Below are 13064 nucleotides of genomic sequence, written 5' to 3' on the forward strand. Positions count from 1 at the left end.
GTCGGTACCCTCAAGAAGCTAACATTTTAACCAGAAAGAACACCTGCCAAATTAAAAGAAAATAATGCAAGTTGTGACAAATGCTCTGAAGGAAGAAATCAAGGGGCTTGTGGCAGGAAATAACACCACTTTTTGTGTGATGATCAAGAACAGGAGCCATCTAGGCTTTGGTGGTAAGGAGCTTTGGAGCTGGCCAGGTGAAGGGCTTTAGAGGGAACAAAATAAGCTAGGATCCTGCGGTGGCAGTGAGTTTTGTGTATTTCAGAAGTTAATGAGGCACTGGGCTAGAGCAGGGGAAGCCAGGAAAAGGAGCTTAGGGTGAGGCTGGAAAGATGGTAGGTTGTCGGTTGGAAATTTGGATTTTTAAAAAAACTTTTATTGAAGCTTAAGAAACATATAAAAGGGCACACAAATTATAGGCATACTTTTCATAAATTTTCTCACACTCAAGATACCTGGGTAAGCAACACAATTTGGTTAATCAAACCAGGAAACAGAACCTAGTCAACAGCCCAGAAGCACTCAGTTATTTCCTTTCCTATCATTATGGCCTCACTCCTACCAAGGGGATACACTTATCTGACATCTAATGACATTCATTGGTTTTGCCTGCTTTTAAATGTAGTACAAACAAGTCATATAGTAAGCTCTCTTTAGCTGTTTCTGGCTCAACAGTATGATTTGGAGGTTCAAACATTTTTTTTTTTTTGCGATCAAAATCATTTTATTGCCATTGAATATTCTAGTGTGTGACTATATCAGAATTTATTTATTCATCTACTGTTAATGGACATTTGGTTAATTTCCAGTTTGGGCATATTTATGAATAGTGCTAACTAATAATGCTAATAATCTAGTATAGTCTTGCAACTGTATATATATAAATATATATATTTTTTGAGAATGTGTGTATATAGCTAAGGGTAGGATTGCTAGGGCATAGGGAATGCATACATTCAGCTTTAAAAGATACTGCCAAACAGTTTTCATGCCATATTGTAGCAATCTACACTGTCATCGGAAATGTGGGAGCGTTTCAGTTGCTTCAGACCTTCTCCAACACTTGGTATTATTACTCCATCTGCCTTGTTCCTTTTAGCCATCCTGATGGATGTTGTTGTATTGCATTGTGGCTTCAATTAGTCCCTGGTGATTCATGAGGCTGAACCCCTTCTCACAGTTATGTTGGCCATTTGGATATCTTCTTTCATCAATCATTTGTTCAAGTTTTTGGCTCATCTTTCTATTGAGTAGTCTCTGTTTTTCTCATTGGTTTGTCTGAGTTCTTGCATATTCTAGCTATGAGTCCTTTGTCAGATATATGTTTTACAGATACTTTCTCCAACTCAGGGGGTTACCTTTTTACTTCTCTTTAATGAACAAAAGTTATTTATTTCAAAGTAATTAAATTTATCTTATTTCCCTAGCCACGTAGTGTTTTTTGTGTTCTCTTTGAGAAATCTTTGCAGATTCTAAGAAAAGTGTTTGGAATTGTATTTCATGTGCTTCTAGGATCCATTGATAGGTATGAGCAGGAAAGTGGCATGACCTAACTTACGTTTGTAAAACAGCGTGTGTGTTGCTATCTAGAAATTAGAATGGAAGGGAAAGGAGAGGAGGAATTGAGTCCATGTAGGGGTCAGCTGTAGTAGCCCAGATGGGACATGGTGATGATTCAGCATTGACAGGATTCACACATGGTTTGGCTGGGGTGCTATGGAGGAAAAGGGAGAAATCAAAGGTGCCTATGAGGTCGTGGTTTAGAAGAGAAGTGGGTAGTGATGCCATCTATTGAGATGTGGGAACTGAAGACACATTGGGATGATAGAGGAGGAGGCTATTTTTTTTAAGTGAGATACATTTTGCACATGTTAAATTTGAGATGTCTCTGAGGCACCCAAGTAGAGCTGTCTGGAGGCATTTAGGTGCACTAGTTTGGATCTCAGACTTAGTGACAGGAGTGTGTGGTGTGCATGCAGGGTGTGGTGTATGGGAGGCAGGGGCCTGAATTCAAAGGCCCTTAGAGCCTTTCCTGATTTTTCCAGAGGGAAAATTGATCACTCCTTCAATGATTACTTCTGTATTCTGTACAGATTTCTGTCATGTTACCTGTTTCTTTCTCTCTCTCTTCTTCGCTCAATTAGTCTGGGAGTTCATTGAGAGCAAGGTATCTGATAAAGTGTCTGTACTTTGCATGAGTCATTCATTTTTGTTAACCAGATGAATGAGTTTCCTTAAAAAAGAAAAACACAAAACCCCTAGAGGAAAAAAAAAAAACTTTCTGAAACCAAGACCCACCAATCAACCAGCATTCACAAAATGTTCTGTAAATTCCAGTGATAAGTCAATAGGATAAAGAAAAGCCTCGATACTTGAGCAAATAGAACAAAGATCATTTTTAGGATATTCAGGTTGCCTCCTGACAGTGAGTAATGAAATAATTTTGAGCTTTGTGTCTCAATGCAAAAGGGAGGGCACTGGGCACATCTGATGGCACACATTGAAATCAACTGCCTCTGTGTTACGGTCAGTAAGAAGATGCAAATTTCCATGACAAAGCAGAATAAAAGAAAAGCACAAATAATTGGGGCACAGAAGGGAATGAACACCTTTTTCCAATATCCTCCTTTTCATGCCTCCAGCAGCTCTCAAGGTTGGTTCTTTTTGGAGGCAAGAAAAAAACCTAATGCACTCAATGAAAGCCATGTTTGTTCTCCAGGCTGATTGTTGATATTAGGACCCAAAATCCCCTACCTCACTGCTTTGCTGAAGCTGGTTCCAGTGCTTCTCAGGGAAGCATGAAGCTTAGGGAATGCAGAGAAGAACAGAGTTTTGGGGCACCTGGGTAGCTCAGGGGGTTAAGTGTCTGACTTTGGCTCAGGTCTAAGCCCTGTATGGGGCTCTCTGCTCAATGGGGAGTCTGCTTCTCCCTCCTCCTCTGCCGCTCCTCTTGCTTGTGCTCGCTCGTTCTCTCTCCCCCCTTCTCCCTCAAATAAATAAATAAAATCTTTAAAAAAATAGAAGAAGAACAGAGTTTCAATATGGTGAACCTGACCTACCCAGAATTTTGAAATTCTGCATCTCTTTGGACAAATGATACCCAGTAAATATGTAAATTGAGCCATGTATGTAATTAAAAATTTTAGTGACCATATTAAAATTGACAAAAAGAAATGGGGAAATTAATTTTAAGTATTTTATTTACTATATTATATTAAATAATATGTTTATTTACATTTTATATTATATACAATATATAAATAATGTTATAATTATTTACATTTTAACCTCTAAAATTATAATAACTAATGAACATCTAATATCCTTTTTTCCCCTTAAGTATGAAGTCCTCAAAATCAAATATGTACCTTAATTCCAACTAGCCACATTTCAAGGGTTCAATAGCCCTGTGTGGTGAGTGGGTACCATATTGGATGGTGTAGACTAAAAAACTGATGGAGTGTCTATTGCTTCTCAGAGTTCTGGCTTTGATCTGGCTTCTGTAGACCTTGCTGAGGTTAAGGGCACCTTCCTCCACTTGCCTCTTCTTCCCAGAAACACCCTGGGGTCCCAGTTTGACTTCCTCCCTCCTTAGGGTGGCTATCATCCACTCAATGCCTTGCTTCCTATTCTTCCAGAAGCCAGCTGTGGATGAGACTCAGTCCTGTTCTCTGCCTTCCTCCATCTCCCTCATTCAGGGCCAGAAGTGCCTTCCACCCTGGGCTTTCCTGTCAACATCATGCAAAGACCAGAGATAATATAACAAATGTAGGGAAAACATAGTTTTGAGAAAAAGCTTCAAAATCTCTCAATTCCTTCTCTGTGAAATGCCTGACTTTTCAGTGAGATGGAGGTTTGAGGCTCTCGCTGCTCTTTCCCTCATGGAGGGCCTTCAGCTCTCATTTCTAAGGCTCAGGCCCACCAAGCCCCCGCTTCTGTAGCTCCCACTGTTGGGAAAGGCCCAAAGGTAGCTTCCTACTAATAGTCTGTCTCCCTGGCTGTCTGCCTCAAGACACACAAAGTGAGACTGACAAGCAGACAATCTCTGAAGGTCTTCGAACTAACTGACAATCTTCTCACTGAATTTCTGCTTCAACTGGGAGTCGTCAGACACCTTTTGTTTCTTTCCCCCACAGGACAAGTTGAACGTGAATGATCATGTGGCTTGAAAAGGGGCACGAGGTTATTATAAAATGCAGGGTGGCTGTTAATGGACCTGGACTGGGGTGGCAAAAGGAATCGGCTCCATTAGTGTGTTAGAACTTAAAGGACTTTTAAGGAGGAAATAAAAGGTGAAACCAATTTATTTCCATGCCGACAAAGATAAAAGAGCACTGGCTGAAGACAGACTCCATCACCTTGTACCACTGGCAGCATTAGCAGCTGGGCTCATATAGGTGCTGACATGCCGGGTGCCGTGACAGCGCCGTGTCCCAAATACTCTCTGTCCTCCTCTCCCGTCTGCAGTGAAATGCTTGACAGGTCCGGCCCAAGGGGATTCTTTCTTGGTGACCTCCTCAGAGAGGTCTCACCTTTGGGAGCTAATCTTTGTAAGCAGTGCAGTTGCCTGGGATTTAGGAAAAAATGAAGTAAGCAACGTGGCAGCTTAGGTCTCACACTGAGTCGAAAGGTCAACCTGAAACCAGCTCCAGGTTGTCAAGAGAGGGCTGATGAGCAAACTTTGGTCATTTCATTAGACATTCACACAAAATTCTGTCTCCAAAGACAGTCTGTGGCCTGAGTTATCAATCATTACCTGTCTTGGCCACACAGACTGTCTGGATATTAATGAATGATTTTTCAGTAACCATTCTATGCCTGTGTTAGGTGTCTCAATGTGGAGGTATATAGAGATACTTTATAGTTGGCGGGATAATGAAGGGTGACAACAGGAGGTACATGCTCCTAACTCTTTCTAATGAATGTCTGGGCACTCAGAGAAATGCAGGGAAAGGCACTGTGAAGACCTGATCATTATGAAAAATGCTATTCCTATTGTGGGCAATTAAGATATATTAAGTCCATTTTGTGTAAGAAATGCGCAGATCAGAATCATGGTAGGTTATTCACAGAGTTGAGCGCTAAAACTTCTCATTTTTCTAGAGGAAGATGGGAGACTCAGAATTCATGGGATGATAAATCCAGTCTATGATTTAGCTGGAGGTTTTCACTGCCAACCCGGTGGTAGATGTTCTCATTGCCTCATGCCCAAATTATTAGAGAAATCTTTTTTTAGACAAGATTGTTGGAGCTCATCCAGGAGTCATTCTTACTTCTTCCTTCGTAGCATATCACCACTTCTATAAGTATCTGCTGTTATTGTGCCCCGGGATATGAGTCATGACTGGCATAAATGCATGGCCCCTTTGTGATTACTTTATGGTTAGGCAGAGACATGTGAGGCCACCGTAGTCAGTGATATGCAAGGAGAAGATGCTGTGGAACTTCTGAAAAGTATTTTATTCTTTGGTAAAACGACAGGACTGTCTGGAGCTTCCATCCTGTGGGACAGACCCCAGGCTAAAAGTCTACATGCTTTGCTTCCTTAAGAAGCCAATCCTGAGAAAAATATTTAAATTCAAGAGGTTTATTTGGAGAGTATCCTTAGGAAACATCAGTAGAAAAGCAGGAAAGTGATAGGAAAAGGAGGGAAGTCTGGAGAGTGTGTGTTGTGAGCAAACCTGCCCCTGCTGAGGCCCTCTGGAGAAAGTATAGTATACACTTCGGAGCTGTCCCACCCAAGAGGTGAGGAAATCTAAGGATTTATCCATCAACTCCCATGAGGCATTGTTTGAGCACCGCTGTTAAAGTGTTAGCTCCCTGGTACTTCCTGCCTGCCCTACCCATGGATAAGATCACTCTTGAGGCCAGAGCAAGACCGTAGGCAGAGACCTGCAGGTATTGGCCATGGAAAGCCTTTGGGTCAGGGTGCATTGGAAGGGTGAGTTCTGGGGCATATGGGTGGGCTGTACCAGTTTCTGTTGGCTGCATAATTAACCAACTCCAGAGCCATTGTCCTCCAGATTTTTTTTATAGGAGTTAATCAACTCCTGTTATTTAAGCCATTCTCAGGAAAGTACTCTCTTACACAGGAACAAGGCTGATATTTGGCCTGCCGTATGAGTTATTTAGAGCCAACATCCATTCTGATAACTCAGTAATCTGCTTTAACTGGTCAGTGCCAATGCTGTGCCATTTAAAATATATTTCAAGTATCACCTCTGTTTCACAGAAGAAACATCTAATTGATATACTTCCTACTCAGTCTTTTTTCTGCTAGTTTCTTCATTCCCTAATTTACCCACAGATTAATGACTGACTAGCAGGTCTTCCTAGAACATCATTGTCATTGTATCACTCTCTTTCTTGAAAATCCATAGTCCAAAGATTAAATTTCTTTCTTTTTCTTAAAGATTTATATATATATTTACTTACTTATGAGAGAGAGAGAGAGAGAGAGAGAGTACACGTGGTGGGGAGAGGCAGAGGGAAAGGGAGAGAATCCCAGGCAGACTCCCCACTGAGCAGGGAGCCTGAGCCACCAGATCTCACTATTCTGAGACCTTGACCTGAGCTGAAACCAGGAGTCAGCTGCTCAATCAACTGAGCCACCCAGGCATTCCCAAAGATGAAATTTCTTAACATGATATTCAGTCTTCTGGTTCTGACCTAGCTGTCTAGTCCCATTATCCACTACTCTCATAAATAAATCTTTAACAATAGTAGTAATACACCCCTTTCATTTATTGAGTGCTTGTTCTGTGCCAGACATTATGCCAGGTGGTTTACTTGCATCATCTCATGTAGTTTTCAGAAAAATCCCAAAGAGTGGCTAATATCATCAAAACCATTTCATAGATGAGGAAATAGGTTTGAGGAAGTCACACATTAAAAGGAAGCACATTCTAGGCATTTCTAAAAAGGGACATGGTGCCACAATTTATTCCCATCTGGACTATATGCTTTTGTGGGCATATTTGTATATTTTAAAAATTGACCAGTGCCTTGTACACTTTTTCCATATAGTAAGTACCTAAAACAGTATTTGCTGAATAAATGTTCCCAGAGCTACATCTGAGAGACTGTCTGATACTGTGCCTTTTTTCCTGAATCTCTCTCTGCCGTGTTTTCCATGACATCACTTTGCAAAAAAGGAGGGAGTTATCTCAAAACTGATAAGAAAAATGATACAAATCAAAACTAACTGATTTAAATATTTATTGAGGGCATGTAGAGAAAAAGATTTTCATACATTGCTGGTAGAAATATGAGGTGTTTCTGCCTTTCAGAAAGCCTTTTTGGTAGATTCTTTTGAAATGAAAATATACATATATTTCTTTGGACCCAGCATTTACAAACTCTAGGACTCCATCCTGTAGAAACAGAAAATGAAATATATGTAAAAATATTTTTTTGCAATACAGTTTGTAGTGGCATAAACTGGAAAAAATGTGAATGTCTGTCAATGGTGGGATGCTTGAATAAACTATGGTTTACAATTTTACCATGAAATCTTATGTAGACATTTTAAAAAGGCAAATTAAAACTATTCCAGATGATTTTGAGGTAGTGTTGAGTGGCAAATGCTATATGCAGAAAAGATTAATATAATCTTATTTTTGTAAAATAAATAGCCACCCCAACAGGATATATATGTGTGTGTCTGTGTCTCAGAAGGACTGTATGAGCAGGGAGAAAAATAGGAAAGACAAAATGTTGGTAGCATGGATTACCTGGTGGAGGGGCAGGGCTGGGGTGGAGTGTTACTTTGGAGAGAAAGGGAAAAGGAGGAAAAAGGCACAGCAGTAAAGAAAATGGTCACATTTATATATCTAGGCAAAACTAAGTATGTATAGGTACGCATATAAATACATTAAATTAGAAGTAATAAAATAATAAAATAGTTAACAGTGAAGCTCCTATTTTAATCCCAACATACTCTGCAAACTCCTCCAGATATTGTACCTATAAACAAGGAAGGTCTGATCCCACCCTTAAGACTGGTGACAGCAGCTGCCTTTTTCCATGGAAAATTCCAGTTTTCCTCCATCTTGGTCTTGTGATCACACTCATTTTCTGAAGGTCCTTGCAGAATGTTGACAAATTAGGCGGGCATCACTGTTCTCTCAAGAGGCTGGCTGTCCTCCTATAGTTTTGTTCTTCCCCTAGGAAGATGTTGCTCATCCTCAGGCAGTCAGGTATTTAGTAACTATTAACTTGAAGATAGAATGTGTTTTTTTTTTCTGGTTTTCACGTCCCTACCCTGATCCTTGTAGGTCACTTTCAGCTGCTTCATGATTTCACACATGTTCACATTCTAAGTGATTTACGCTCTCATTGAGATTTCTCCTTTGAATATAGGAAAGCCAACATTACTACCTTTGATTCCTAGAAACCCTCTGAAAGCAAAAAGATGGATGAGAAATACAGACCCAGTGGTTCCTGGGTGACTCAGTTGGTTAAGTGTCTGCTTTCAGCTCAGGTCATGATCCCGGGGTAACTGGGATCAAGCCCCCATCAGGCTCACTGCTCAGTGGGCAATCTGCTTCTCTTTCTGCCTCCCCTCACTTGTGCTTGTGCTCGTGCTCCCTCTCTCTCTAAAATAAATAAAATATTTTTAAAAAGAGAGAGAAATACAGACCCCAAGTTCATTTTCAGCAAAACCAAAAGAGAGCACAAATTTCAAACTGCCAACCTGATGGAAACTCTGGGTCCAAACAGAGGGATGAATAAGATTCAGGAAGAATCACCACATCTAAAGAGCTGGGAATTAGCCAAACACAAGTCACCACTGGGGGGTGAGAGCTGGTGAAAAATTCGTATCTCAGCAGTTGCTGCAACTCCCCTGTCCTAGACATCTTTCAGGAGACAGGATGAGGTTAAGTAAAGAATCACATGGGTAGGCCATATTTGTAGGAAGCTGTCTGTTTTTCTGGCAGTGGAGGAGAGAGAAGACTTTGCATTGCAAAAGACTCTGTGGTCTCTGTCTCCATAGGGATAATGGAGGGAGGGAAAGACACACACACACACACACAATATTCAAGTACATCTGGAACCAGAAATCTACATAACACAGACTTCTTATTTTTTATTAAGATTTTATTTATTTATTCATGAGAGACAGAGAGAGAGAGAGAGAGAGAGAGAAAGAGAGAGACATAGGCAGAGGGAGAAGCAGCCTCCATGCAGGGAGCCTGATGAGGGACTCGATCCTGGGACTCCAGTATCACACCCTGAGCCAAAGGCAGACACTCAACCGCTGAGCCACCCAGGCATCTCACACAGACTTCTTACTTACTTCTAACTACTTCATAGTGGTTAGAGAAAACACTACCTTGAACGAAGAGTTGTATAACCGGTAGAGCACAGGATCAATCTAAGGAATAAGCCAGAAAAAGTAATGGAAAACAATACAAAATGTTGGCAGAGAAAGACACTTGTTTAGAAAAAAGAAAGTTACTATCAGAAAAACAAAAACCACAACCAATTTTTCTACTTCAGATTAAATAAACTTAATAATCCTATCAACTTCATGGAGCCAGAACATTAGGCAAAAATGTACGAGCTCAGAGAAAAGATAGTAAGAGGACGGGAAGTTGTCAAATATGACTTCAGTAGAAAAATGTGAGAAAAACAGTAAACGTTAAAGTACCACATAAATGAACATTACAAAGGTATCTATTAAATGACATCAAACAACTGATTTAATCAGGTGGTGGAGGTAAAGGAGGGGAGGAGGAAGAGCAACTGTATTGCATCCGTCATTGTTTACAGGATGGAATTAACAGATACTGTATAAGTTACAGTCATAGAAACATAACCACTAGAATGAAAATATGTATGTTACTAAAGATGAGAAGAAACACAAATATAAAGCAAAAGATGATATGGTGAAGAAAGTTTTAAAACTAGAACAAGAAAGCACAACATAAAACACTAGGACAAACATACTTACCATGTCAGTAGTTATAAATAAGCTAAAATCTGTGGGGGGAGAAAAAAAGCCTCTCATATCTGGATCACAGAGACATATCCTGAGAAGACATATCCTGAGCTTCAAAGATAAAGAATGAACCTGCCAGGAAGTCACCGAGAAGAGGGAAAAAAATCAACTGGCTATATAGACTTGCCCCAGCAACAGTCAGTGCTAAAAGACAGTGGAATAATGGCTACAAAATACTCTAGGAACTAACATGGGATCCAAAGATTTGATCTTCAGATAAAGGCTGTTCAAGGATAAAGACCACAAACAGACGTAAACAGGAAACAACACAGAAATTGCTTTTCCTGCCAGCCTTTCTTGAGATGTCTACTAGAACAAGGATTTGCAGACTGTGGCCCATAGGCAGAAACCAGTGAGCCACCTGTTTTTTAAAATCAAGTTGTGTTGGAAGCGCCTGGATGGCTCAGTTGGTTATGCGTCTGCCTACCTGGTTCAGGTTGTAAATTCAGGGTCCTGGGATCGAGCCTCCTATCTGGCTCCCAGTTCAGTCTGCTTCTCCCTCTGCCTCTTCCCTTTCCCCCACACCACTGCCTCCACTTGTGATCTCTGTATCTCTCCCCCCTCCAAATAAATCAATGAAATCTTAAAAAAACAAAATAAAGTTGTTTTGGAATGCGGGTGCACCCATTCATTTCCATCTCGTCAATGACTACCTTTGTGCTCCAACAGCAGAGCCAAGTAGTTGGGACAGAGATCTAATGGTCCGCATGCCTAAAATATTGAAAATTTCACTGGCCTTGGCACTAGACTGTAAGCTCTTTAAAGGCAGGTGCCTTTCCTTATCCCAGCACTTTCTCCCAGTGTGTAGCAAATGCTTAGTGCATATTCTCAGACCACACCAGTGTGTTCTCATTCTTTCCCTCACTCACACCATCTGCCTTCTGGATCTTCCTTTCATTCCCCAAATTGACCCCTTGAAATAGGGGCATGTGACAGATCAATAACTTTGTGGTGAAAGTCTGCCAGAAGCTGCAAAGAGTTAACAGACCATCGAGTGAGTCTTTACAGGTTTGCATTCACTGCATTTCCTGTAGCTTCAAATCCTGCTAAGGAAACCTTTTATTTGTGCAATGATCTACAGATAACAGTTTGCTTGCTCTTTTGTCCTTTCTCTGCCCAACTTCCCTTAAAATTTCTTCTGTTACTAAAAAAAAAAAAAAATTTAAGACAAGAAGGGCTATATTTAGCAGGTCAAGAAATTAAACCAAAGGATTGTTTGTTAAATCAATCCTATTTCTCTCTCCTCATGGTTTTTTTGTCCCCCCCCTTTTTCTTCATGCTGGGCTAGCTTAGAACCCTAAGAAAGTTTTGAGCATTGGAGAAAATGGATATCAAGCAGGACACCTCACTTTTCCAAGAGGCAGTCACAGAAGGATTGAGAATGTAGACTCTAGAGCCAAACAGCTCAGTTTAAAATCATTTGTCCCTTACCAGCTGTGTGGCCTTGGATGTGTGCCTTAACTTTCATGCCTCAGCGATCACATCTGCAAAATGCATAGCCTAATAGTATCTACTTCACGGGCTTATGGGAAAATGAAATGCCTTAGTACAGAAAAAAGCCCTCATACTCATGCTTGGTACATAAGAAGCATTGATGAGAGCCAGCTAGTGTTACCATCGCTGGTGCCATCATTAGGTCTTTGCTGGTAAGGGAACAATTAGTGAAGGATTGGCGAGCACCATGCTCGCTGCAGTAGCACCGTGGAGAAGAATCTGGATGAGAGAGATGTGCATGGCTCTCAGACTCCAGGCATGAAGCGTTTTCTTCACCTTGATCTCTGCAGGGTGAAGACTGCCTTCTCTGTGGGCCACAAAAGCTCCGTGTGGTGTGGGGCCAATGTTTCTTCAGGAATTCCACTTTCAGCTAGCTGTTCAGTGAAGATGGCAAAGATGATTCCCTACTGTTCCAGGAAGAAGTAATTTCTGGTTTGTGTTATTTTTGGAAAACTTGTTGGTGCACCACATTGCTGGTTGAATAGATAAGACTGTGCTCGCTGGGAGATTTCCGTGCATTTGGGGGGCTTCCAGGAAGTGATGCATAATGCTGCCTTAAATGTTATGTGCCTTAAGGAATTACTTTAATGTCATTGTCGCAAATAGGTGTCACCTTATTTCAGAGCTGGATAAAGCCATTCATGTTAGAACATAGATTGTCTGAAAGCACAAACAACGGTAGTTTGCCCGGTTGTGCCCACGCTGGACCTATAAAAGATCTCCAGTTCATCAGGTTCAGATTGTCTATCTGCAACAATACCCAAAGATGTCCTCTCTGTATTTTTTTATCTTGAGATGTTCTCATGACAATAAAAAGATTAGCTAAGAATGATCTAATCCACACTAAATTTAAAACTATGTTGCGTTGACTGTATATGAGCTTTCAAGCGCTAGAACAGCACACTACAAAAGATGAATAGTAAATTCTGATGCAAATGTGAAATCTCTCTAAGGAGAGGGTAATGGCTTTTAGACACTGAGCCCTAAGCAATTGGCTTTTATTTTGTTTTTGTCTGGGTTTGTTTTGTACGGGGTGAAAAAGTTTTCCTCAACTCCCTTTGGGTCCCTGGCTGAGTCCAAAAAAACAGACCGACAGGGAGAGATTAACAGGAGAAAAGCATATAGATTTATTTAATATAAATGTTATGTGACGTGGAGCCTTCATGAGGAAATGAAGACCCACAGCAGTGGTTAGAGCTGTGAGTTTCTCAGCAAGGCAGGATGACGAGTGGGCAGTGGTGGGGGGATGTGAGAGGTCAAAGACTAGGGGGTAAGCATAGTAACCTGGGGGAAACTTAGCAAGGCCTTTGCTTAGGGTTCTTCTGGGTGTCCCTTTGTCTTTAGAGATGAGGGTGCTCCTTTCCTCTGGTAGAGAGGATACCTCTTACCGGAGGGGTCTTTGGCTTATTTCAGGGATGAAGGATGAAGGAAGGAGCTAGATCTTCCAGCTTCTGCCATTTGCTCAGACTCCCTTGGCTTAAAATGTTCAGCATGTCAAAGTGCCATATTTTGGGGTGTAATAGCCTGTACCCTATCATTTCCTCTTGCCCTATCCTTGTTCTGCTGA

The 13064-nt window shown here is 41.0% G+C and overlaps 1 long non-coding RNA gene across 1 annotated transcript in view; it reads left to right on the top strand.

Moving 5' to 3' along the window:
- The first annotated feature begins 11855 nt into the window (after positions 1 to 11855).
- The window catches only part of LOC121478937, a 44951-nt gene continuing 43742 nt past the window's right edge, over positions 11856 to 13064 (top strand). The window contains exon 1 of the long non-coding RNA XR_005984620.1: positions 11856 to 11929. This is a non-coding gene — a long non-coding RNA (uncharacterized LOC121478937). The remainder of the gene's footprint in view (positions 11930 to 13064) is intronic.

This window comes from Vulpes lagopus, chromosome 19 (genome assembly GCF_018345385.1).
Source record: "Vulpes lagopus strain Blue_001 chromosome 19, ASM1834538v1, whole genome shotgun sequence".
NCBI lineage: Eukaryota > Metazoa > Chordata > Mammalia > Carnivora > Canidae > Vulpes > Vulpes lagopus.